Consider the following 25,650-nt stretch of genomic DNA (forward strand, 5'->3'; position numbering starts at 1 on the left):
CCAGGAGCTGTCATTCTAGCGGAAAGGTATAGAAGGGCAAGGAGTGAGATTAGCACTGGCATGAAGTGAAAGCTAAAATAACTGCTAAATCCACCGAGATAGGCTGCAGCCAAAGGAACAGTGAACAAATCACCATAAGCAGCTAAAGTCTGAAATCACTTTAAGGATAAATATGACAACAATGTGAATTTACTGTTTCCAGAGAAAGAAAAGTGCTAAAAGAATCAGCTTTTCCAGAGAAAAACAACAGGAGCTGAAAACTGAAAAATATCCTGAAATCGTGATGACTAAGAAAAAACCGTTTGGTGCTTAGCTGACATGTGTGATCTTTATTTTATGAGTTTTCCTTATCAAAATATTTTCAGTGTTACATTATTTTCTTTTAATTCAATGAGCAAAAAGTCTATAAAATTTTTTGGAAAAGACTTTTGGAAAACAGTGCGTGTGTGTGTGTGTGCGTGTGCGTGTGTGTGTGTGATCTGTAAAAGGTCCAAATCCTTGGTACTCAAAAGTACTGTCCAAGAGGGAAGGCATCAGGCTTCTGAAGTCCTGCACAGATATGTCGACATTCTTTCTACCATGTGTGCACATATCATTCAACTTTGCTGTGAGGCCTCGGCCCAAACTCCAAAGCAACTGAAAATTTCCACTTACCAGTCTCTTATGCTAAGTGCCTCCCGTCAATAAAGAAAACATACAATCTCTTTATTATTCAGATACTGATTAGCTATTTTGGGTGGTGATGCTGATAAAGGAACAACAAGATAGTGCGAACATAGTGTTTGTACTCCTAGGAGGCATTATTTTTGGAAAAACACACAAACACAGCTGTTGGTTTCAACAACACTTCATTGATAGTCACCCTGGATATTATTTGTTAAAATTTTCAAGCTGCTAACTCTAAAGGGGAAAAAAATGCATATTCAAACCGAGCAAAAAAAAATATTTTTCTACACATTATCATTAGCATTAGAAGCAGGGGGAACCGTGAAACCATGCATTATAATAAAGTTAATATTGGGCTATCAAAAAAATTAAAGTATGCTCAAATAGTGCATTCTATTGATATTAAATTCAGATTCTAATTCCATGGGTTTGGCTTGGCCCTGAGAGTCTTCATTGCTAATAAGTTCATAGGTGATCTCACCCTGCTGATTCACAGACTGCATGTTGAGGAGCAAGTTTCTAGATCATTCAGGTCAAATGATTGTTAAAGTTCAGGTGAAGAAATAATTGAGCATCCTAGAAAGAAAAAGAAATGTGGAAACAGTACTGCACTAAGAATCTAGTAGCTTAAACTCTGCTGTGTTAGCAGCAAAGTGAACCCTAATTAAAACTTTCAGCAAACCAGAGATATTTCCTCCCATATTTAAACATTAGACATCTGGATCTAAGACAACAAGTAGGCTGGTACCATTTGCTGGAGGGCTCAGGTAGTTACATGGACTTTGAAAATATTATTTACAATATAAGTACCACAAAACAAGACCTGAATAATATCACTCCATGTGAAAATGGGCCAGCCCTTAACCACAGCATTTTCCTGAACTGAACTGGCATTCACAACTGTTCCCTTCAAATGTCACAGCTTAGCCCTTAAGTGAAAATAATCTGCTAACAGACATCATGTTGATGAGATAGTTACAGAACATTTTTAATAAGGGAGTAAGAGTTGGTCCTAAAGTTAAGCAAAGTCTGTCAGGGCCAAAAGTAGTTGAGTTTCTCTTGACAGTTTTATTCTAATGCCTGGCATCATTCAAGAATTTTATCATTTTTTAAAGAGCTCGTAAGACATATTAAAGCATCTTGGATCATATTTTTTATCATAGTCATCCAGATTAGATGTGTCAGATATTTATTATAAGAGGATGATGAGTGGATCCTTGGGAATGGTCCAATTTTATGGACATGAGCAGAACTTTATAAAATGAATAATAGCATGATAACAGCATTTTAAAAAGAAATTACTAATGTATTTTAGTGATCTTTTCATATAATAACTCTTCCTCAAAGTGACTTATATTTCTATTATTTAAATACCCATTGAGGCTTATCTGGATTAATTAATAAAACTAAATACAAGTATACATATATATATGTATATTTTAGTTTAAAAATCTATTATTAAAACTTAACTAAAATTCAAGAAGGTTAAACTATTAAAATATGACCTAACAGGAAGAAACTACTTAAAAAGATTTACCATGTAATGTTAGTGGCTTTGATTATAATTTTTTTAATAGCACTGTCACTACTTGAATTACCAAGATTTGTGATGTAAGAATTTATACTAAGCAAAAAAGTCTTAAGCTTGGGTTCTAGAGGTATTATATTATGGAAAAAAACTGGCTTAATTTTTTTTGTCTTAACAGGGCAAAATAAACTAATTCTTGTTAAATTCTACTCCCCCAAAATACCCATAAAAAGAGAATTCTATAATTCTACTTTCCGACATCCCATGTCAGTTCCTCAACTCATATACTTTCTTATACTCAGGGATCGAGAATAAGTAAACATGTGTTTTATGAACTACTTTTTTTAGAGTAAACTATAGGAAGATAAATGACTCTAACTGGATGCCCAAACCTATCTCAGTCAGTTATCTTCCTGTATTTTTCTACATCCCATGCCAGTGTTCATGTGCTGGTCATGAAATATACAGCAATATCTGGAATTCTCATCCAAGGGATTAATTGTGTTCAATATAGCTTTGATATTAAGGATATTTTATTGTAATTCTTTTAACTAGAAAGACATTTACAATACCTCTATTATCCAGAATATTCAAATAATCAGAACTCCATGTTCTCCGATCTTTCTGAATAAATTGAGGTTTCCTGGTCGTTTTAATGGTATGTAATTTCAATAAAGACAAATGAGTATAGTAGTTTTAGTCTTCAAAAAGGTATTTTCATATGTATTGCCTTACTAAATCCTCACAACAACCTTCGAGGTGGGCATTATAATAACGTCCCTTTTAGATTCAAGGAGTCCCATAAAAAGATTATGCAGTTCTCCTCAAATCACCTAGCTACTGGGTAGTAAAATCAAGATTCAAATCTGGGTCTTCACTGATCTTCTCAAGATGCACTGCCTCTCTGAGATAACATACAGGAAAGTGTGACACAGACTATAAAAGATAAAGGGCGAAGTCTTCTTAATGCCTGTATGCATATGTGCTCTTCACAAAATTCGTTAAATAGTCCATGGCCATGCTCTGCTGATACTGGGTCTTCCTTTCTTCATGCCCACTGCCAAGAATTTTAAGGTGATTTTGGATAAAACACAGCAACTTGCTAGTACCACAGTCTGTTGATTCTACCTGACTTGATATAGCACTATCACTTTCCATTCATTCATTCATCAACATATATTTATTGGGCTTCTACTATGTAGCAAGCACTGTGTTTTGAGTTTTTCCAGTGGTTCAGTGGATATACACACAACATAAACAGCCAATATCTATTCAACCTCTCACTTGCTCTTCTTTCCAATGGCATATTCTGATTGCAACTAAGTCTATGATCTTATAACTAGTCTAGATACAAACTAAGCTATGATTTGCTAGACATGGTCCTCCATTTTGGGAGCCAGCACCCAATATATGGCACACAGATCACTCATTGGGGGAATCTGAGAGGATTTTAGATGATGTGTGGGTGGGCAAACATTACTTAGACTTAAATACGGAGAATGTTATCGCCTTCAAAATTCTCTTTCAATTTTTCTGATTGCACAAGAAAGGCACAGTTTGGGGCAAATATATATTAACATCTCTATAACTGAGTAATCTTTGTAGCAGAGCGAAAGGTTCAGGCTCAGAACGTTGAACAGGTAACTTATTGAGTTAAAATTTAACATATCTTTACATTGCATTATTTTTTTTTTTTGCATTATTTTTAATGTTACCTTTTTTTCATAGCAAGTGGAACTGGTTGTTATATTTCCAGACAGAATACTGATATAAAGTTTCTCTTACAAATTATTTACATATAAAAGTCAGTCTTTGATGGTAGATGGGGGGGTACATGATATGGCATGAATTATAGAAGTAGTTCAAAATTCGCTGACATTTGGCAAAAACTTGTAGGGAAAAAAAGCAGTGGGTTGATCAGCAGCAGCCAGGCTCTAGGCCAAGTTGTGTGACTTTGAACAAGTTATTGAACCTGGCAGCCTCGCCATCTTCATCTGTAAATGTGGGGATGAAATGGATCTGTAATGCAACGCTTCTGTCCCCAGCCCCCTAGGCGTGTGACAGGTTCCTGTTGGGCAGAGCGACCTCACGGTTGCAATGATGGAGGAGGAGAAACTGGAAGATTAGAAGGAAACGTGTGCTTTTTCAAAGTTCCCCAGGCTTTCACTCCCAAGTGTATGTTCTTTGTCATGCTAAAAACATGCTTGGGGGTTGAGAGTCATTGGACAAGACAGTCTCTAAGGCCTCTTCCAGCTCTAAAACTCTAAGAAGCTCTAATTTTACATATAAATGTCAGCGCTAAAATAGCAAGACCATTTCTAGAATTCCCTGGAGGTCCAGTGGTTAGGACTCCGTGTACTCACTGCCGAGGGCCGAGGTTCAACCCCTGGTCCAGGAACTAAGATCCCACAAGCCGTGGGGTGCAGCCAAAAAAATGAAATGAAATGAAATGAAATAAAATAAAATATCAAAACCATTTGGTAGCTGTGTGAAGAAAATACGTCCATAATTTCCCCAAAGAAGAAAGAATTCTTAAAAAATAATGATAGTTCTACTCCTTTAGGGAAAAGGTATACGTAAGCCAGATTCCAGGAGAAAAATACTCTCTGCAAGGTTGACCGAAACTTGAGCTCTGGCAACAAGGAGAATATGACTTAACTGAATCTGGCAAAACACTCCTACCTAGTTAGAGACATGTGTCTGTATCTGTATGTGTGTTTGTATATGTACAGTCTATCATAAAACGTAATAATACCTCGCTGATCCATAACTCAGTGCCTGGAGACTTCTCAGGTGGAATAAACCTGAGAATCAGTAAGGAAGTTGCCAAAATAAATAGCATAAAGTCTTTTCACTAAGTTCATGTGCCCTCCAAGAATTCCACTCACAGCAGTTGAAAGAGGCAACTAACAACATGGGAGTGAAGGGGATCAGAATATACCACCCTCTAAATATGCCACTTTGCATTAGGATTATTTTTTTAGCTGAAGGCAATTGAGAGACAGCAGACATAAGAGGAGCTCTCTGTCCTCCAGCTCTCTGCCTAAAAGAAGGGCACAAATTTTCCTTTGTAAAGGTGACGCAAAGTTTTACTTGTAAAGATGTCCCCCTCTCCTGTACCTGGAAGAGGAAAATGTTTCTGAAAATGATTTTTTTTACCAGAGACAACTGGGTCTGCATAACAAACCTTACTAAACAACTATTATCATCCTACATTTTCTAGTCTCCTTCCCACAATTTACTCACCTGGAAGCCCAAATCCCTATTTCCTTTGTCTAGTCACTTCTCTTCAATTTATCACCCTTTGTTAAAATGGCATATAAGTCCCCAAGTCTAACCACCTCTTTGGGGTTTTACTTCTCTTCTATGAAGCCCCTGCACATGTAAAAAAATTTAAATTTGTATGCCTTTCTCCTGTTAATCTGTCTGTTGCCAATTTAATTCACAGGCCCCAGTGACATAATATAAAAGGACAGAGGAAAAGTTTTCCATCCTTTATAGGAGGAAAAAGACTAAAGTTAAATAGAATTAAATAGGACCTCTTACCTGTAGGACTTAGGGGAACCTTTAATATGTTAAAATATGCTGTGAATCTCCAAGAAGAGAATAACTCACTATTTCCTAAACTTATTTAGACCAAAGGTCCTCTTTTATCTCAAAGTCATATTTATATTTCCAGTAAGGATGATACCTACATTTCTAAAGCTTCTGAATTTTTCAAGTGCTTTCACATGTACTGCATCAGCTCACAGAATGGGCTGAGTGGAATTTATTTCCCTGTGATTATGGAAGAAACAGAGGCAGGCCAGAACAAGAACCCCTCAACCCATGCTCTTTCCTCCAGATGCCAGCATTCTCACTGGAGTCAGTTAACTAAATTCTCCTGTCCTTCCATCACATCTCTTCTATAGAGTTGGAGATTTCCTTGAAAACATCCAGTGAGGAACCTCTAGGAGAAACTAATGTTTAGGAGATTTCCTTGAAAACACCCAAAAAGTCTAAAAGTACTGTCTGAGAGAGTTGTGATGATAATTTAATATTACATAATACTTCCCCTCATGTCTGCTTCATTCCCTCAATGAAATGGTGTCTGAAATCCACACTTGAAAATTAGAACAAAAATGCTGAGTCAACGGAAGTCCAGTGATGTTTCAGAAATAATGAGGAATTTTCCAGAAGGTTTTGGTAGTACTTTCTGGCTGAAAAAAAAAAAAAAAGTTCCACAAAGAAACGACTTGGTAAAGTAAAAGCTTAGTCACTCAGCAGAAAAAGAGAGAAGTCCCACATGGGCGCTACAGCTGGTTAAGGACAGCACATTGTGGGCCCAGGGGGGCTGGGGCAGGGCCTTACAGCACAGGGCAGAGGGGCTGGGTTTCTGTGCCCACCATGGGATGGAGGACAGAGAGAAGAGAGGGGAGGATAAGCTGTGGCCAGCGCATTCTGGACAGGATGGAGAGGACAAGACTTGGGCAACGCCAGAAAAGGCCAGAGCTCTGGCTCCAGGCCACACCCCACCGTGTATTGGCTTTATAATCCTCATAAGTTGCCCCAAGGCCCTGGGTTTTGGTCCCTGAGTCAACACAATGTCAGTGATGATGTCTTACATGCCTGCAGACCACAGGTATCCTGGATGGACCCTGAAAGTGGAGGACTCAGACCTGTGACCCTAGGATGATCCTCCTGCCAAGTCCCCCCCGTGACATCGGGAGCCTTGCATGACCACCGTGCACACCAGTGTGCTCTGCACGAGGTGGTCTGGGGGGCGGGGGCAGGCAGGGCTGAAAGGGAGGCCATGCTCTATTTACCAAGCCATGGTGCCTGCATCCTCCCCGAGGATGGGCACCCTTGTATAACTAGTTATCCCCAAAGGGATACTTCTTTCTGTTTCTCACCAAGGTACAGGATATCCAGCCAGGGCCTGGGATACTCAGGACTTTAAACCATTTAGTCAAATCACTTGATATAAGTAAATAAGACAGAAAGTATCTCAAATAGGCCAAAATCTCCCTACCTTGCTTCTGAAATTATCTTTTAAGAGAGAAAATAAAGAAGTTAACAACATTGCATGAGTGACCTGAAAAAGAAAAAAATTGGGGAACTGGGACTCTGTACTCCTTACAGGAAAAGAGACCAGCCCTACACCCCAGAAAGCATCTCCTGCCCTCTTTCTACATGGAAAATTAAATTAAAGCTGAATTTTAAATTATTATTATTATTGTATTATTTTTATTTTTGAGATTCTGATTTTATTGATATGTAAACATAAGGAAGTCAATTTAAAATAGTCATGCCCTGGGCTTCCCTGGTGGCGCAGTGGTTGAGAGTCTGCCTGCCGATGCAGGGGACACGGGTTCGAGCCCTGGTCTGGGAGGATCCCACATGCTGCGGAGCAACGAGGCCCGTGAGCCACAGCTACTGAGCCTGCGTGTCTGGAGCCTGTGCTCCGCAACAAGAGAGGCCGCGATAGTGAGAGGCCCGCGCAACGCGATGAAGAGTGGCCCCCGCTTGCCGTAACTGGAGAAAGCCCTCGCACAGAAACGAAGACCCAACACAGCCAATAAATAAATAAATTCATTAATTAATAAAAAATTTAAAAAAAACAAAAAACAAAATAAAATAGTCATGCCCTGTTTTAGAAAAAAGAACCTTTAATGTTTGTTTGGCTTTATGTTTGATTTGGTATTATCTGAGAAAAACCTATCAAAATCACGTAATTCAATCAAATCATTTATTTAATCAGAGTTATCCATCAGGCTCCTGCATCTAAAACACAGCTGAAAACAGGAGTTAAACAAATAAAAAAGGCTTCTGATGAGCTAATGGTCTAAAGCCGAGGAGATTAAGGTTCATGAATGCTCATCATTTATTCATTAAATACAGTCGCTACTAAGCTGGTAAGTGAGCCGGGCACTGTGTGCCGATAAAGTGACAACAAAATCAGACACAGTTCCTGTTTGCAGGGACGAAAACATCAAGCGTGCACTTAGAACTCTATTGGAGCTAGCCCCCTTGTTTTACAAACAACTCCACTGGATTCTGTTATTTGTCGTCTAAATTCGCTGCCTATTAGAAGCAGCAAGTTAACGGTGGGAAAAGAGCTGCTACTGGCAGCCACCTGAGAGCAGGGCAAAGCACCACATGACAAGGCAGGAGACAGCAAAACTACAAGAGTTCACACAGCTAAGCAGACCACGGGTAGATGTGGTGAGGACCGCCAGCCCCACCTGCAGATCCAGGGAACACAGCTGAATCCCAGCTGCTTTCCATACTCAAGGCCTTAGCAATGATTGTGAGTCATTAAAAAAAAAAATCAAACAATGAATAACAGTTCCATGTGAGAAGAAAAGAATGTGTAATATGCTTTAGACAGATTTCCATCAACATGGTTAAAGAAAAGGGGCAGCATGATGGTTAAAGGTGCAAACCTTCTCCTTCCAGAAAACATTGTTGCCTGGAGCTGATGTTCTTCTATATACTGGCACTCCAGAAAATGAAGGTTTTACAATACTTCTGATTACAAGTATGTCTTTTCAAAATGCTCAACTCCAACTCCTGAGTCTAGTTAAACTTTGTTACACTTTAACCAAGTGCAGAGAAGAATTAGATGATTCTGCTAAAACTGGTCGTCACAATAAAACCGCTCTATTTCCAAGTCCCAGAAATTCTCAGTTACATCACTGACCACACTCCTACCCTCAAAAATCCACCACAAACACTTTTGCTGACAAAAGGGTTGAACGTGTTGCAAAATGGAAGCTAACAGTCATTTTTTTTTTTTTTTTTTTTTTTAATTTGGAAGAAGATTCACTAAATGCCTGAACGAGAACCAGAAAGCACATCTCTGCTGGAAAGCAGGACCGGAGGTCTGAAGTGAATGTCACAACTGCCCTGGCTCAGGATAGCATCGCGCTGGGATTTAAAGATAAGATCGGTCCAGAGAAAGACAAACACTGTATGTTATCACCTATATGTGGAATCTAAAAAACGAAATGAATGAATATAACAAAACAGAAACAGACTCACAGATACAGACAACAAACTAGGGGTTACCAGTGGGGAGAGGGAAGGGGACAGGGGCAAGATAGGGGTAGAGGATTAAGAGGTACAAACTACCATGTATAAAATAAACTATATAAGGATATATGGCACAGCACAGGGAATTTAGCTAATATTTTATAGTAACTTTAAATAGAGTATAATCTATCAAAATATTAAATCACTACATGGTACCCCTGAAACTAATATAATATTGTAAATCAACTATACCTCAATAAAATAAATGAATAGACAAATGAAAGAAAAAAATAAAGATCTATCATTTTTGCTTGTTTCTTTGAGATGAGCTAAATTTGCCCCATTACTTCAGCCAAGAGAAATAAGAACAATTCTTTGAAATTCACATATCCTTTAAAAAATACAGAAAAGAAAATATAAATAACAAAGCTTTCAGCTTTTTTTTTTCAGTTAAAAAAAAAAAAAGACAAAGATACATGTTGTGTTCTCCTACAGTCCCAAGTATAAAATTCATATTTTATCAAGTGTAGATAATTAATTGTGACATCATAAAAATGGTCCCCATATTTGGGATTCTTTTCCAATAAGGTTAAAACTATGGCCAGCCGTCTGTCTTTCACTGCCACAGACTGACAGTGGAGCAGTTCGTGGTCTGGAGTGAGACTGTGTGGATTCAAATCCCGCATCTCTGCTGACCCAGAAAGGTACTTAACATCTCTAAGCCTCAGCTTATCCATCAGTAAAATGAATAGGATTTTGTGATGATCAAATTTTTAAAAATGACATTGCCACTGAGCCCACAGTAGACAATTAACATTAGAATTTTTTTTTCACTAGACTACAAGCTCCTTGAAGCCCCCTGGCACATAGTAGGTGTTCAATAAATATTTTTGATTAAATGAATACATCAATGCAATCTAAATTCAGTAAATTTCCAATTTAATTCTATCTATACTGCATTTTCCCTGATAAGTACTAACATGGCACCAGATCCAGTGAGGAATCAAAAAAAGATGTGTAAGGCATATTCCCTGCCCTGTCATCAAAGAATTTACAAACATATTGAAATAAGGTGCATGGCACAGTTAAATAACATCCAATAAATGTTATCAGGATCAAGTTAAGTTCTACCCACCATCACCACCACCACCAAAATGGAACATGATTTTTACTGGGGCAATGAAAAAAAAATTACGAGCTATTTATAATCCCTGATGCCTCTTAGAAACTGGCAACTTAAGGGCTCTCTATTCGCTAATGGATGGGTGTGGGAATGTCAAGTTTGGAAGACTCAGAGTTAAATGCTCCAAATGAGATCTAAGAGCCTTGCAGATAGAAACATTTAATTTTTGTTCTTAATCCAGGGTGTAACTCAGATCAATGACAGGCTGGGCAGGTAGAGGGGAGTAGAGAAGCAGTAAGGGGAAGGAGAGGCAGATGGATGGAGGAAACTGGTTTTCTATGCTTCCCTGGCAAGCAGATGTGAAGCCAGGACATAGCTCAATGTGCACCCATGCTCTCAAGCAGCAAGACTTGGTGACAGCCTTTGGTGACCAGGACCGTTTCCTCCATTCAGAAACCTTCCAACACACTGGGGGATTCATTTCCACCCATGGCGCTGAGGTACGCGTTCTCCTTCTAAGTGTTAGAACAGCATGGACTATCCTGTACCGTGCTGGTTTTCAAACTTCTGTGCTCACATAACCCCATAAGAATTCTGAAAAACTCTATATGCCCTAGCACATTTTAGGTTAACATCCAGAATTTTTCATATGTTTAAAAAGCTGCAAGGGATGTGATTGCCAGCATGATATATATCAACATTTTAAAATACAACAATTACATCATTTTATACATCTATCTAACAGAATGCACACACACACACACACACACACACAGAGGTAGATTCACAATGAAATTACTGAAGCTTAAGCCTCAGGAGCCCTTACTTGCATAAATAAACTTACTAGCAATAAACACATGGTCACGTGATTTTGTAAACTCTGCAATGGTAAGCTGTGTAACTGCAATGGGTTAAGACCACTGTCACCTTCCTCTCCAATTTCCCGTTCCTCATACAACATCTCGAATTCGGTGACATGGTGCTGGTTGGGCATTTTTAACCATGATTTTTAATTCTTCTTCTTAAAGAAGGCTCTCAAATTCACAGATTATTCAAGCCCCGCAAAACCTGGCAGAGAACAGAAAATAGATGATTGAGAACACTGGTTACCTCGGTCTCCTGGGAGACCAGGAGAGAGTGGGAGAAGATAACTCAGGTATATGTAAGTTATCCTCAGCACTGGGAAATCCTTGTTAGAGGCGAGTCCATTATGAAGGAAGGACAAGGCGGAGGAAGAAATTAACTGGCTTTTCTTGCATTCATTTTTCTCCACTAACACAATGTATTTTCATTCCACTCCCCTACAGATTTTTGTTCTAACAGAACATATTTTTATGTTTGAGAATATTTTTTGATCACTCTATTCTATTTTGTTCAATGAAAATACATATGTAAATTGAAGTTGATTTTTAAATTTTTCCTGTGACCAAAATGTCTAAGGGTTTCAAAAATGTCTTCTGAATTGAGTTACTGTTAAGATTGCCATTGGTTCACAACTGATCAAAACAACATAAAGGTTTCACAAATTTCACAAATAATGATTAAAAAGCAAAAGTAAAATTTTCTTGAAAATGCATCTATTAATGAGATGAACAGGGCTGTGGTATTTAACTAGTTAATGTATCTATAACTGAATTTTACTTGTTTCACTTTTATTCCTATTTTTCATTTTAATAAGTGGGAACACTGAGAAGCCTTGCTCACACAGATTAGTAGATAGGAAAGGGACAAGTTATATTATTGCCCTGCCACTCACTTCTTTAACGCTTTCTAAAGCCCATAGTGATCTGTGGATCATCTACTTGAAGAGATAACTTGATTCCTTGGATAAGTTGATTCCTTGATAGCTTGAACTCCTCCACTTTGGTTGAAAAAAAAAAAATGAACTGAAACCACCTGACTTGGAAAAAGGTTTATTACCTTCACTAGTCATTCATTTCCTTAACACCAGCCTTTGAATTCTTCCTTTAGCACCTGGCGGTGTTTGGCACCCAGCATAGCAAGACTCATGCAAAGTGGGGGGGGTAGGGCATCAAGGGGGAACTGGTGGGAAAGGACAGCCAGTGTGACGTTCTCAGGGAGATCAATTTTAGAAAAGAATAATTGGGCAGCTGACGACTGAGAATTTGATTCTCTCAGACAATCCCTTCTCAGTCCCTCCTGGAAAGTCTTTGAGTGCACGATGCCCAAAGGCATACGAAACCCTATTTTGAGATGTCACAGAACCCTACACCTGGCATTTGGTGCAAATTCACAAATTTACTCTTACATCTGTCCCTTACACTGTCCCTTTCAAAAGGTAAAAATAGAAAATATGAATGTTCTGCAAAAATGTTTAAACAAAATGTCACCCAATGGAAAAGACTTGAATATTTACCTTTCCAGTGCACAAAAAATATGTGCATGTGTGCGTGTGTGTGTAAAACAGTCTTCTGGTGTTTCCATTTACCTCATGTACACCTGAAAAATAAATTAGACTTCTAATATGCATGTTATCTTATTCCAAACATGAAAAAAATGACCATTTTCTAATTCATATAAATTTGGATGAAATTAAAAGATATGGAAAGAAATTTAAGTCCCAAATTCTAACCTCCTTTACAGTTGATTGCCCAATATCCTTTATTTTCTATGATTTTTTCAAAGTTCCTCAGATATTTTTGTGAGATCATGTACCCAAGAGGGTCTAAACTATGGCGAGACTAACAAACGTTTGCTCAGTTGGAAAAAGGGGTCCTCAATAATAATAATAATAGCTATTATTATTATTACTAAAATTGTAGAAGAAAGACTAGTAAAATGAATTCCATTCTCTCATTGACAAATATGGTAGATATTTTTTTTTTGAAAAGGCCTTTGAGAGATCAGGCATTAAGGCATTCAAAATATGTTTATTCAGAACTTCTCCCTCTGACAAACATCCTGGCCCAGATCTCAGCTGCCAGAGCCTGATTCCTGCTGATCGGGAGTGATGCTGAGAGTCCAGGAGGGTCCCATCTAAGGCCAGGCCCCCAGCAGGCCCCCAGCAGGCCCAGCAGATCCCAAGCAGCCCCCTCAGCCCAAGGGAGGGTGAATGAACCCGAACGCTGCTCCTGCCGCCTAGACACCCACCATCCCGACACGCGGACTCACTCAGCCACACTGAGGTTCTACACCCCAGCACGTCACTCAGCAGATTGCTCTCCCCTTCCTGCCAAATATAAGCCCGAAGAAGCTGACACTTGAGAGAAACAATCAGGGCCAAGTTCAATATCCATTTTCTAAACACCTAAACCCACTGAAAAGCAAGACACCTCAACTGTGACAGCTTGCTCCCCAGGGAAATGCAATTGCTGACGAGGGACTTTATAGCACACTTTTCACTTTTTATAAAGGGCCAGTGTATGGCACAGCCTCAAGAAGAACATGTCACTTTCTGGAAAAAATTACTGTAGAAGACATCGTCTATTCTAATACTCTAAGATCAAATCAATTTCTCCTATAAGTTGAAGGTAGGAAAAGAGAGGCCACCCGTTCCCAATGAACACCTATGCTTCTTACATTAAATAATGACGACATGACACACTTTATTCCTTTTTGCCTTCAGCTACAAAAACGCTCTCATTCCAGGCACATGTTCTAATTACCTTAATAAACATCTATCACCCAATAAGTGCCAGACCCTGGGCAAGTTCACATAGTCTCGTTCAGGGCATGGAGCACCCCTTTGGGCTTTTTATCCCTTTGCCTCTTCTCTAAAAAAGTGTCCTGAAATTCAAGGGATCAAAAAATCATTTCAAGGACTATCTACCCACCCACCGCCATCTTAGCACAGTTCAATGCTTTTGTGACCTGAACACCTCTCCTCCAACCGTGTTTTAACAAAATCGGAGATTTAGAAACCTGTTTCTGGTTTCAAAAACAAAAACAAAAACAAAACAATTAGACCATTTTGCTTCAAACGTCACAGAGCAGGTGGCAGCGTGGGCAGGGCTGCATGTCTTCCAGCCGGGGTTGGAAGAGCGGAACTGCTTTACAAAAAGCCACACTTGGAATGTGCGATCAATAGCCCCAGAGTATGGGCCTTCAGGTGAGACATAAAAGGAGTCACTTCTAAAGAGTCTTCAGTAAAGCTGCAGAGAAAATAAACCTGCCATACACAGTGAAAAGTCATTTTTAAAACAGCAAGAAATCATAGCCTAAACACCAACTTAATCTACGACAAAATGGCATGATCAAAGTTACTGAAATAAATGAAACATAAAATCAAGATGTTATAACCTATCCTAATAAAAACGCAGTGTGGATTTTTCTTCCCGTTTCAGCTACTCAGAGAAAATAAACCATCAACTTGTAGAACGCTATCATAACAGGAAAACGTCAGCAAAGAGGCAACTCGACATGACTATAGTATACTAAATAAACACCTGCAGGATAAGAGTTAAGCTGATTTTCCTGTCAAGCTTTCTTTATCAAGATTAAAAGTACTTTGAAAGTTCAAGCTAAAAGAGTGAGAAAAATACTTGAGTACTTTTGTTGAAATACGCTTCCATATGGCATGGGGTGAAACGGAAGAGATTTCTGGGGCCTGAACAGACCCAAACTGAATGCAAAATTCTCCCCACCCCATCAGTGGAGCAACTCAGGGCCCTTCAAACGACTCTGGGCTCAGGTTTCTCATCTGCAAAGCGAGCTTAACACCCACGATTCGGGAAAGTAAAGAAGTGAGCTTGGTGGCACGTGTGCAAGTATTTTTTGATCTTTAAAACACCATTCAAATCTGAGGACCATTTCAGACACGTGCTTAGCCTCCGCGTCGCTTTCTGTTTCCAGAGCTATCTTCATGAATAACAAATCTGCTATCACACTGTGGTCTGAAAGTGTTCAGTGGTTTCCCCACTGCTTGCCAGTTAGTATAAGATACAAGTTCCTTTACAATCTACCCTTTCCCCTAGAAGCCTCCCTGTAGCAACCCCACTTCCCCTCTCTCCGTCACAGTCTCTCACCAGCCACCCGTACTACTCAGTGGACTCAAAGGGGCCACAACTGTGCCCACTGGCTTGCCTTTGCCAGTGCTGTTCCTTCTTTCTGGAATGTCCTTTTCCCACATCTCTGTCAGGCAAACTCCTATTTATGCTTCAACACCCAGCTCGTGTCACTTCTTCCATGAAGCCCTCCCCTTCTCCCTATTTTCCCCCCTATGCTCCCCAAGGGATGTGAATGAATCTCTACTACTACAAACACATACATGAAAGTAATGAATTTAAACATCTATATCAGAGACTCGACTAGCAGCTCTTGAGAAAATCTTTGTGTCTTTGGCACACTCAAGTTTGAAAAATAAAACTGAAAAATTAAAATCTTATCAAATGATCACAGGGTAAATGTTTTAGAAGTTTTAGTCATCAAACTATTCTTTGCAAGAATATTCTTTCAAAGAATAAAAATATCCAATAGACTAAAATGCAATTTACATGATCTTTGGAGGTCTTCTTCCTACACACAAACTATAAATTACAGAAAGGGCAGGAATACACACAACAAATAACCACTGTTTGTGAATGCCTAGAGACAGAATTTTGATGGATGTGTTTGTTTGTTTGTTTGTTGACACAACACACACACATCCCACAGTAAGTAACATCCCTCTGGCTCGTGCACTCTGGAGTGCCACCTGCTCTGGCTAGGCTTCTGCCTGGATAATTAAAATGAAGATGTGTATTAGCAGATATTAAAAATGCAAATTTTCACAGTATTCCAGTCAGCAGAGTAGCAGATAGCATTCTCTTTATAATCTAGTGGTTGTTGTTCTGGAACAGAAAGAGTCCCTCTAAAGTTTCAATGGAGACTCAGAGAGGTTAAGTGAATTACCCAAGGTCACACAGCTGCACGCTGGCAAAGCCAGGACTCAAACAGAGGACTTCTGATTTGAAGCCCAATGCTCTTTTACACTACATTGCCTCTTGTAATAGTAAACATCCTGTTAAAGGTAAATTCACAGAAGAAATCTGATTTCCAAAGAAGAAAATGTAGCTCTATTAGACCATATGGTTGGCCTTTAAATGTCTGTGTCTTCAAATTGTGGTCTCTTGAATTTTATAAACATTAAAAAGAATAACAACACACAGGAACTAAACTTATTATCATCTAGTTGCTTATAAAAATAGTGTTTAAAAGAGTGCTGTCCTTATTACAAGGTGCTGCAAAGGGCTGAGGGTGGCTTGAGCCAGGCTGTTGATGAGGAGCTCACCTATCACCACCCCACTAAGTTTTCCAGCTAAACTGAAAAGGATGCATGTGTCTGGAGGTGAGGTGTGCTCACTTTTTACTCCAGAGACCCGAAAGGAATCAAGAGGCTAAGACCTATCAATGTGCCTCGTCCCACACTCACTCAGGCAACTCAGGCAGCATGGGCAAGGAGAGTGGTCACGTCTACCTGGCCTTGCCAGCGACTCCACAATCCACTGACTCTCAAAAGTTCTCTCCAGAAACAATGGCAGTGGCCTGGAAGCTGGGGGACCTTGTTCCCAAAAGTTTAGGAATTAAATGGCAAACAGGGGTTTCAAACCCTCTAAAAAGAGTTAAGCTTGAAATCAGTTTCAACGTTTGAAAAGTGAATTTAATGTTAAAGAATGACATCACTCAAGTATGACTTTGTCTCCAGCTAGACCTGCAAAACGATTGAGTTAATTTATGCCAAAATAAACGCCGAAAGGATGTAAAAAGTAAATGAAAAGGTGAAACAACAAAAGAATTAGAAGAAAATATAGGGACAGGATATAAGGCCTTTCTAAGCATGAAAGCAAAGGAAAAATAATAAATGGAAAAAACTTAATTAGCATAAAGGAAAAATAAAAGAAACTGATTTTAAAAACTAAAGAGCAATTTAAAAAAACATATTTGCATGTATGGTAAAGGGCTAATACCCTTCATCTCTAAAGAATTCTTAAAATTAGTAAGAGAAAGAACACATCTATAGGGAAAAAATGGGAAAGGGTAAAACTGTACTTCCCAAAACATAGTCAAATTGTTCAATTTCACTAATATTCAAACAAATGTGAATTAGAGCTTAAAATATAATTTTTCACCAACTGAATGGGTGAGGAGTTTTATAAGATTATATCCAGTACTTGTAAAATATGAGCAAAACAGACTGCTGGTGAAACACACCAAGATAAACGGCAATTTGTACTAAAAGCAATTTTTAAATAGGTGCATACTTTAACCCAGCAATTCCAAGTCTAGGAATTTCTCCTAGACTAGAGAAGTGTGCAAAAATTTAATACTGTTCATCACAGCTTTATGCAGAATCATGAAAAACTGGACATAGGCTAAATATCAAAAGGCCTTGCTAGAGGAATTACTGTACATTCATAAGAAACTCTGCCGCTATGAAAACCAATGTTGTTGAAAAATATGTAAAGACATGGAATAACATTTGTGGTACTGCTGAATAGAGGAAGAATGTAACCAAACCAAACCAAAAGCAGTTCTGAGTAAAGGGATTAACATGCTTTTTACTTTCTTCTTTGTGCTCTTCTCTCTATTTTCCAGGTTTCTACAATGAGCATGTAAGGGTTTTAATTATCGATTAAAATTGTGTTTTCAAAACATTACAGCAAGTCATTCTAATTATTTGCTTTATTTATATCCAATTATTCGCTCTGACCATAAAAAAAAAAAGAAAACTTTACCTGGAGTATTTGGATAATAGGACACTTAGTAATGAATTCTGACATCACTAAAATTTAGAACAGTGCAAGAATCTGCAATAACTGTTTGAAGAAACTTTACATCCAAGACCAATTGTTTAACTTCCTATGCTTATTAATGAACTTGACCTTAAGTCAAATCTGTATGTTCACAAATCTCCAAACAGCCTGCCTTTTAATACTATGGATTGCAGAAATTAATAAAAGCAGACATTTTAAACTTTAATCAGGCAACTGTGCGATTCTTAAGAAAAATCTGATGTTCTCAAATTCGAACAATCAAATTGGTGAATGAGAATTCAATTAAAAGAAACTTATAAAATGTTTAATAGCACAGATCTTTAGTGGGCTAGGATGAACCCACACTCATTTTTCTGTTTACAAGTATTAATCACATTCCAAACATGCTACAGCGTAGACCCTTATTACTCAAGGTGTGGTCCTCCGACTGCAGCACTGGTGACACTGGGAGTTTGCTGGGGATGCTGAATCTCAGGCCCCGCCCCACACCTACTGCACCTGAATCTACAGATGAACAAATTCCCAGGTGATCTGAACGCACAGTACAGTTTGAGAAGAGCTGGTATAGAGAAGCTGAAAGCTAAAGTGTTATAAGTTACAGCCAAATAAAAGACTATAGGCTAAGCATCTCTGAATAGTACCACAAGAAGACCTAACGCACACACAAAGCTATCCGGCCATCTATCAACTATAGAGGTTCTCCAGTTTGGTTGCCTATGAGAATTGCATGAGGAGCTTTAAACAAATACAGATGCCCAGGCCCCACCCCTGACCAAATGAATGGAAATCAGTATTTTCCAAAGTTCTCCAGGTAATTCAGTCGTACAGCCAGATTTGAGAACCCCTTAGCTACTGGCATAAACAGGGTCCTAACCAAAGACATCATTAGCCTAATCACAGCCAGGCAGATCTAATCCCTGCTTCTACTCTCCTCCTGTGGCTTCCCAGACACCCCTGTTCATCACTCTTTACATTTATCCTAAGTCCTTCTCTGCCCCTCCTAGTAGAATGCAGCCCCCCAAGGGCAGGGACAGTGTTATTAGTCACACTACTTCCAGCACCCAGTGCATAACTGGAGTTTGATGAACATTTGTTTAAGGAATGAACTTGATTAGATGGAAGAGATGACAGAGAGAAGCCAAATGGGAAGAAGGGTGGGCATATGAAAGCAATAGGAAAACTCATGTTCTCTGATCCTTTAAGTCTCATTGATGTGAAACTTCAATGAAGTGTAAGCCTTGTGGGGAAGACTTACTCTGAAATTAACAAAAAGTCACCTATCATTCCAACAAGGTGGCCGGGAAATATCTGGCGAAAGGGAGCTGTGTTTTGAAACAGCAATGCATTATGCCATAAAAGAAACGAAACACAAAAGTAGAAACCCGCCCAATAACCAAAGTATGTTCTAGTAGGTTCTCCCTATCCAAGCTAGGGAGCACACCTAAGAATGTGTCCACACCCACACTTTCTATGCCAGAGTGCAGGTCACAAACAGAGTGGCACCACCGTAACTGTGCACATTTCAAGACGCAGGCTCATGAAACCTACACACCTCTCCCCAGCCATAAGGAACAGGAGAGCAAGACACGAGAAGGCTTGAATAAAGCCTTGTCTAAATGCATTTGAAAAGTTCACCATCAAGCTACAAACTCATGAGACTGAAAATGTTATCACTAAATGGTAGCTGCAGGTATCCTTTGCCCAGGTGAAAAGAGCAATAAAAAGATAGAGATTATGGCTGCTAACACATTATTTCTTTCTCCCTCCCTTTATTTCTGGGAACCTCTTCATCTAACAACAGGACTAGAAGAACACGACCACAAACATTTCAGACTCCGTAAAGCCTCAGATCTCCGCTAGGCAAGCACACAAGAGCAGGCTTCTGAGCTGGGAAAAGCACGGGCAAGGAAAATGATACAACCTCAATCCTGTCATCTGCTAAAGTAAACTAAAGGCGCTGCACCATTTGGTTTTCATGTTTATGGAGCTTTCCAGAATCCGTTTCTCCATTCTTACCTCCTTGTGTTACGTAGCTCTTAGTTAGAGAGCGGCTTCTAAGGAGGGACCCTGGAGAGCACACACACATTTTCAGGAGGAACCAACATTAAGCCCACACGGCTTAAACTGGCATCACACGCAGAGTTTACGTCAACATCCTCCTCCCCCAGGCAGGTCCTCCACACTGGAACTCCTCACTCGACCTGCTAAGAGGCGACCACGCCGCAACTCCCAGGCCAGTCCGGCAAGACTGGAGATGCAGGTGTGCCCCAGCCTCGCCTCCTGACTCAGCCCTGCCTTGGATTCTCCGCCAATCATCACTTTCTGTCTTCTTCCCCACTATAGTAAAAATAACTTCCTCTTCAAGCGTCTAAATCTGTATGTGATCTTACACACTTTTCCTGGCACATCGTTGGTTGAATTTTGACACTAAAGCAGAATGAAGTCGCAAAAAATCTGCAATCACATTTCTGTAAAACTCCAACCAGATGAGTCAGTTCCACTGTTCTCTGGAATACTGAGAAAATACTTCCAGGCAAGATGCTGCATTCTAAGCACCACGTCAGTTCCTTCTGTCCTCTGCTTCTTACAGACTCAGCAAAGTCTCAGGGATGGAAGGAAGCAGAGCAGAATGCACGGTGCTATTTGCTGTGAACTGGGAGTGGCTTGCTGGCTGTGCTTCTGAGTGAGGAGAAGGGCATCTCAGGAGGCAGACCATCCAACACAAATGTGGCACCAAGGACTCAGCAAGTCTTGTATTTAGGACCTGAGACAGAGCTCCAGAGAGCTGCACGCCCTCACTTCCCACCCCCGGCTCTGCCAGTCACCTGCCATGACTACAGAAGACAGGTGGATGTGGCACAGTCATTTCAAAAGAAGACAGTTTAGAAGAGAGTCACTTCTGATACTCCTCTCCATAAAGGAGGCTCACAAACCAAGGGAACTGGAGAATTCCTCAGTTCTACAGGCCACTGAAGGGCCATATAGACAGAGGAAAGTGATTAAGATGCATAAGGGAATGAAAAGCATTTCATCTTTTCATGTGCTTATTGGTCAGTTGTGTTTGCTCTTCTGTGAATTGCCTGCTCGTATTCTTTGCCCGTTTATCTCATGAATTCTCCTTTTCTTATTGATTTATTGATCTTTTACATATCTGCATACTAATCCCATTTTCTAGAGAAACATCTGTCTCCAATCTGGGTCTTTCTGCTTTGTTTATGGGATGTTATTGTTCAGAAGGTTTTGCTTTTATGTTGTTTTCTTTTTTTCATTTATTGTTTGTGCTTTCTGCATCTGAAAGTAACTTCAGATGAGGAACTACTGGAAGATAGATCTGTTTTTCTGGACAAGACTTATGGCGGGGGCATTACAGTCACCTTCATAGCTTCAATTTTCTGAAAGAGGATGAAGTCCAACAGACTATTCTATGTAGCTCCCAGAAGAACTAGCAGAAGTAGAGAGAAGCCACAAAGAAGTAGCCTGCCACACTGTGCGAACTCCCTCAGCCCCTGGAGCTGCCCGCAATGGAATGGGACGACCAGCAGCAGGCAGCTGGGCCACGACTGTGAGAATCCTCTTTGAAAACACAGCTTTCTTATCCCTACTCGTTTTCCTTCTTTCTTCCTATCACAGTTATACTCTGAATTCTGGAGAGCCATGACTTACTCTGCTTTCTCTCTCTCTTTGCCTTCCTAAGGACATTCTGCTTCCCACAGTTTCTGAAGCAAGATCCTCTCCTTATTGCCCAGATAGGCTGGGGCAAACTGGTGATGGGGGCAGGGATGGGGAGTGCTGCTAATTTTAATTAAGATCAAAACAAAACAAAATGAAACAATGATTAAGACTTTGAAAATGATGGCCTAAAAATGTTTTGGCATATTCTACTTGCCTTGGTCACTTGACTACTGCAATCTTTTAAATAAACATTTGGCTCCAAAGGAAATACCCTATAGTTTCAATTGTTACAGTTAAAGGGCTTCTTAACTCTTTCAACACATGATTTTAAAGTAGGTGGGACCTTAGAAAGCGCCTAATTCAGTCATTCTAAAGAAAAAAGAGGGGCTTCCCTGGCGGAGTGGGCTTCCCTGGTGGCGCAGTGGTTGAGAATCTGCCTGCCAATGCAGGGGACACAGGTTCGAGCCCTGGTCTGGGAAGATCCCACATGCCGCGGAGCAACTGGGCCCGTGAGCCACAACTACTGAGCCTGCGCGTCTGGAGCCTGTGCTCCGCAACAAGAGAGGCCGCGATAGTGAGAGGCCCGCACACCGCGATGAAGAGTGGCCCCCGCTTGCCGCAACTAGAGAAAGCCCTCGCACAGAAACGAAGACCCAACACAGCCAAAATAAATAAATTAATTTAAAAAAAGAAAAAAGAGGCACCATCACCTAGAGAGCTTCTTTAAGGAACCCCAGAGCCACACCCATTCTCCCTTTCCTGGCCACTGGGACATATTCCCAGATAGACCATCAAGACCACATGGAAACACTGCTGCTGATGAGGGTCCTAGGAAAGAAAAACAATTGAGAATCCCGGACCTAATCAAACGTCTTCATTTTGGAGGTGAAGAAACATAAGCTTAGGAGGCTCGTGGCACTTAACAGCACTGACCCCTGAACTATTTGCGGACTCCTCCAGACCCAGGTCCGCTGGCCCTTCCAGCGACTTGCACAGCTTCGCCTGACGGTTCTGCTAATCCAGTGAGAAGGTATTTGTGTCAAACAGCCCACGTGTCAAAACAGGAAGCTCTGTGCTGGAGCTGCTAGGTCATGGTTTCCCTGGACAGAATTTAACTTTCTATCAAATAATGTAAGATCCCATTTGTTTTCAAGTTCTCAAGGAATTGGGTAACCATCCACACCAGATAGTAATGGCCCTGTGGCTCTGGCCCCTACACTCATCAGTGTCTGGGCAGGTCAAGGCAACGTGAAGAAGCGGAGAATGGAAAACAGAAGCAAGTTCCCCAGCCTTCTGACAAAGACATGATCTGCTACTTTTTGGTTCGCTGCTCTTGCCCTGACTTCCAATGGAAGGGAAATGGGAACCAGAGAAAAACCAGTGCCAGACTACTGGACGCGGTAGTTCCATCACAAGTGGGAGAAGCTCTAGCAGCGGTCCCAGTGTATGCCTGGCACCGTGATCGTTTGAAAGGGTCTGATTCATGTGGATCACCAGTCCAGTCCTAGAACGGCTGGCGACCCCAGAGAGTGAGCTGCGCCATACTCCCTCTGTACAGCTACTTTTCTTTTGCGAATGCGGGGGAGGGGGGAGGGGAACGTGTGGATAAACTCAAAACAGAGGAAAGCAGGCTGTGCAAAGAATATGTTTTTTAAAGATTGTTTCCAGGAAGCAGAAGAGAGGATGAGAAGCAGAAAGGTTTGTGTGTAAAGTTAACAGGGCAGATGACTGGAGCTTATCAGCTGTTGAAGAGCCCTCACCAGTTTGAGGGTGAGGGTGACAAGATAAGCCACAAAAATGCTGATTCAGTAATTTCATATTTCTTGGGTAGAGTGGTTCTTTCAAATGGAAGCAAACCATGAATGAATTTGCGCACTCCACTAGTATGTGTGTTTGTGCAAGTGTGTGCGTGCATGTGTGTGTGGGCCAAAAGAAAAGGGGATCTGAGAGAAGCAAAGAATAAAGTGAGAAAATTGGCATTTGTTGAAATCAAATGCCATGCCTTGAATCAGATAAGTACTTTATAAAACAGCAATTATTAATCCCATCGTATAGACCAAAACATCTAAGGTTCGGAGAAGTTAAGAGAATTGCCCAAGTTCTCCCAGCTAATAAGTGGTAGCACAGTGATCACACCCAGATCTCTGCTCTGAAACCTGTACTTTTTCTAGTATTGGATGCTTCTGGCCCACAGAAAGCTTTCGATGAATATTTGCTGAGTGACTGAACAAAGGAGTTTATATGTTTCAGAATACCTTCATTTTTATTTTCATCAAGACTGTGAAAGTCATATGCACGGAGCTAGAAAAACATCAATGGCGTTTCCAGAAATGCATTACAGCTTAATGTAAATGGTTATTTAAATCATCTATCAATGAATGAACTAAGAATTACTCAGTCGAGGCCATGACTTAAGGTTATTTCCATATCTTTCATTAAACAAGGGTCAATGGGTTCGTGCATTGAGCCTTAATCTTATAATCTATCATTTTGCCATTTAAGTTAAAATCTGCTCAGTCACTACTTCAAAAACCACATCATCTTATGGTCTCATCTCCTTAAAGAGTCAAAGTCATGCTTGAAACGTACTAGCTAATTTAACACAAATTGCTACCTAAGGAAGACGCTGACTTAGAGCAAGAGATAAACTGCTATTCTGCAAACTCCCAAAACTGGTTCAGGGTTCAGGAAAATGACAAGAAACAAGAAGTTTGAATTCTAGTATGCAGCCAAATCTCTAGGATGACCGCAGGCATTCTTAATTACAGGGAAAGCTCTATAAACGTAAGTCCAAATCCCCACACGTAAGAGGTGGACAATTATCCCCATGCACAGAAGGAAATGTTTATAGAAGTATACGTCATAGTGGTTTTAACATCTTTGCTTGTAGCATATGCTTCAAACAGCCAGAAAGAGATGGGGTGTAGAATGAACTGGCTTGAGTCTTTCCTGGCACACCACCCCACGGTCTCTACTTAAAATAAGGGCAAAACAAAGCAGAATATGGAACCCTAGTAAAGAACTGTCTGCTGAGCAAATATATTGAATCAACAGACACTTCCTAAGGGTTCCTGTGGAGTACCCAGCAGAGGTGTCACAGTAGAGATGGAAAGCACTTGAACGAGCTTCCTCCTTTCAAGGAGCTTGCCCACAAATTATCACAATACAAGGTAGAATGTCAAAACTTCGAAAGTGATCATGAAATAAATACTACAGGAGTTCAGAGATCATCACTGGAATTTGAGCTTCCTTAACTATCAGCAAAGAGGCAATAGCAGAAGCAAAGGCAGGTAGTGAGGCAAGAAAAATGAGCCAGTGGCTAGCTTTGGGAAATTACAAACAACCACTATAAAACCTGAGATAGACCGAGAGGTGCAGCATACCCTCAACAGTAAACTGCTATCTGGCTCCCTGATAATTTTAGTATGAGAGTGTCACAAATTATTCAAATTGAGTCTCTCACCAGGCAGCATGGAATTGACTGTACTTATTTTAAAGCTTCTTATTTTGGTAATATATATTTTTAAACCTACTGAAAATTTCTAACACTTTTGGAAAAAAAAATTTCTTCCTAAAAATTCCTAACTTATTTTACTAAAGTTAAATTCCTAACTTATTTTACTAATTTACTGAAGGACTATATATTTGTCCTGTATATTATACCACAGTGTGAATAAAAATGAATTGCATATGAATTCCAATTTTCAAGATTTCCTTGGTAGCCTCAGAGTACAGTGTATAAGGAACATAATGTACCTAAATGTTTCCCCCCGCTGAGCTCATCAGCTCCTTTCTAGTGAGCAAACACAAAGACAGAATACTCATATCCATTGTACTATAGTCTGCTGCTCAAGATTGACTATACTCATATTCCACATATAAGTCACAATAATCTTTGTGACATCTGTAAAATAGTTAAGTGCTACCTACTTATG

General features: G+C 40.0%; 1 protein-coding gene across 2 annotated transcripts in view; it reads right to left on the minus strand.

Annotated features, from left to right (window-relative positions):
- Positions 1-25,650, minus strand: part of UST (uronyl 2-sulfotransferase) — a 287,679-nt gene that overhangs the window by 255,064 nt on the left and 6,965 nt on the right. The gene's annotated exons all lie outside the window — the stretch shown is intronic.

Source organism: Balaenoptera ricei, chromosome 12 (assembly GCF_028023285.1).
Source record: "Balaenoptera ricei isolate mBalRic1 chromosome 12, mBalRic1.hap2, whole genome shotgun sequence".
NCBI lineage: Eukaryota > Metazoa > Chordata > Mammalia > Artiodactyla > Balaenopteridae > Balaenoptera > Balaenoptera ricei.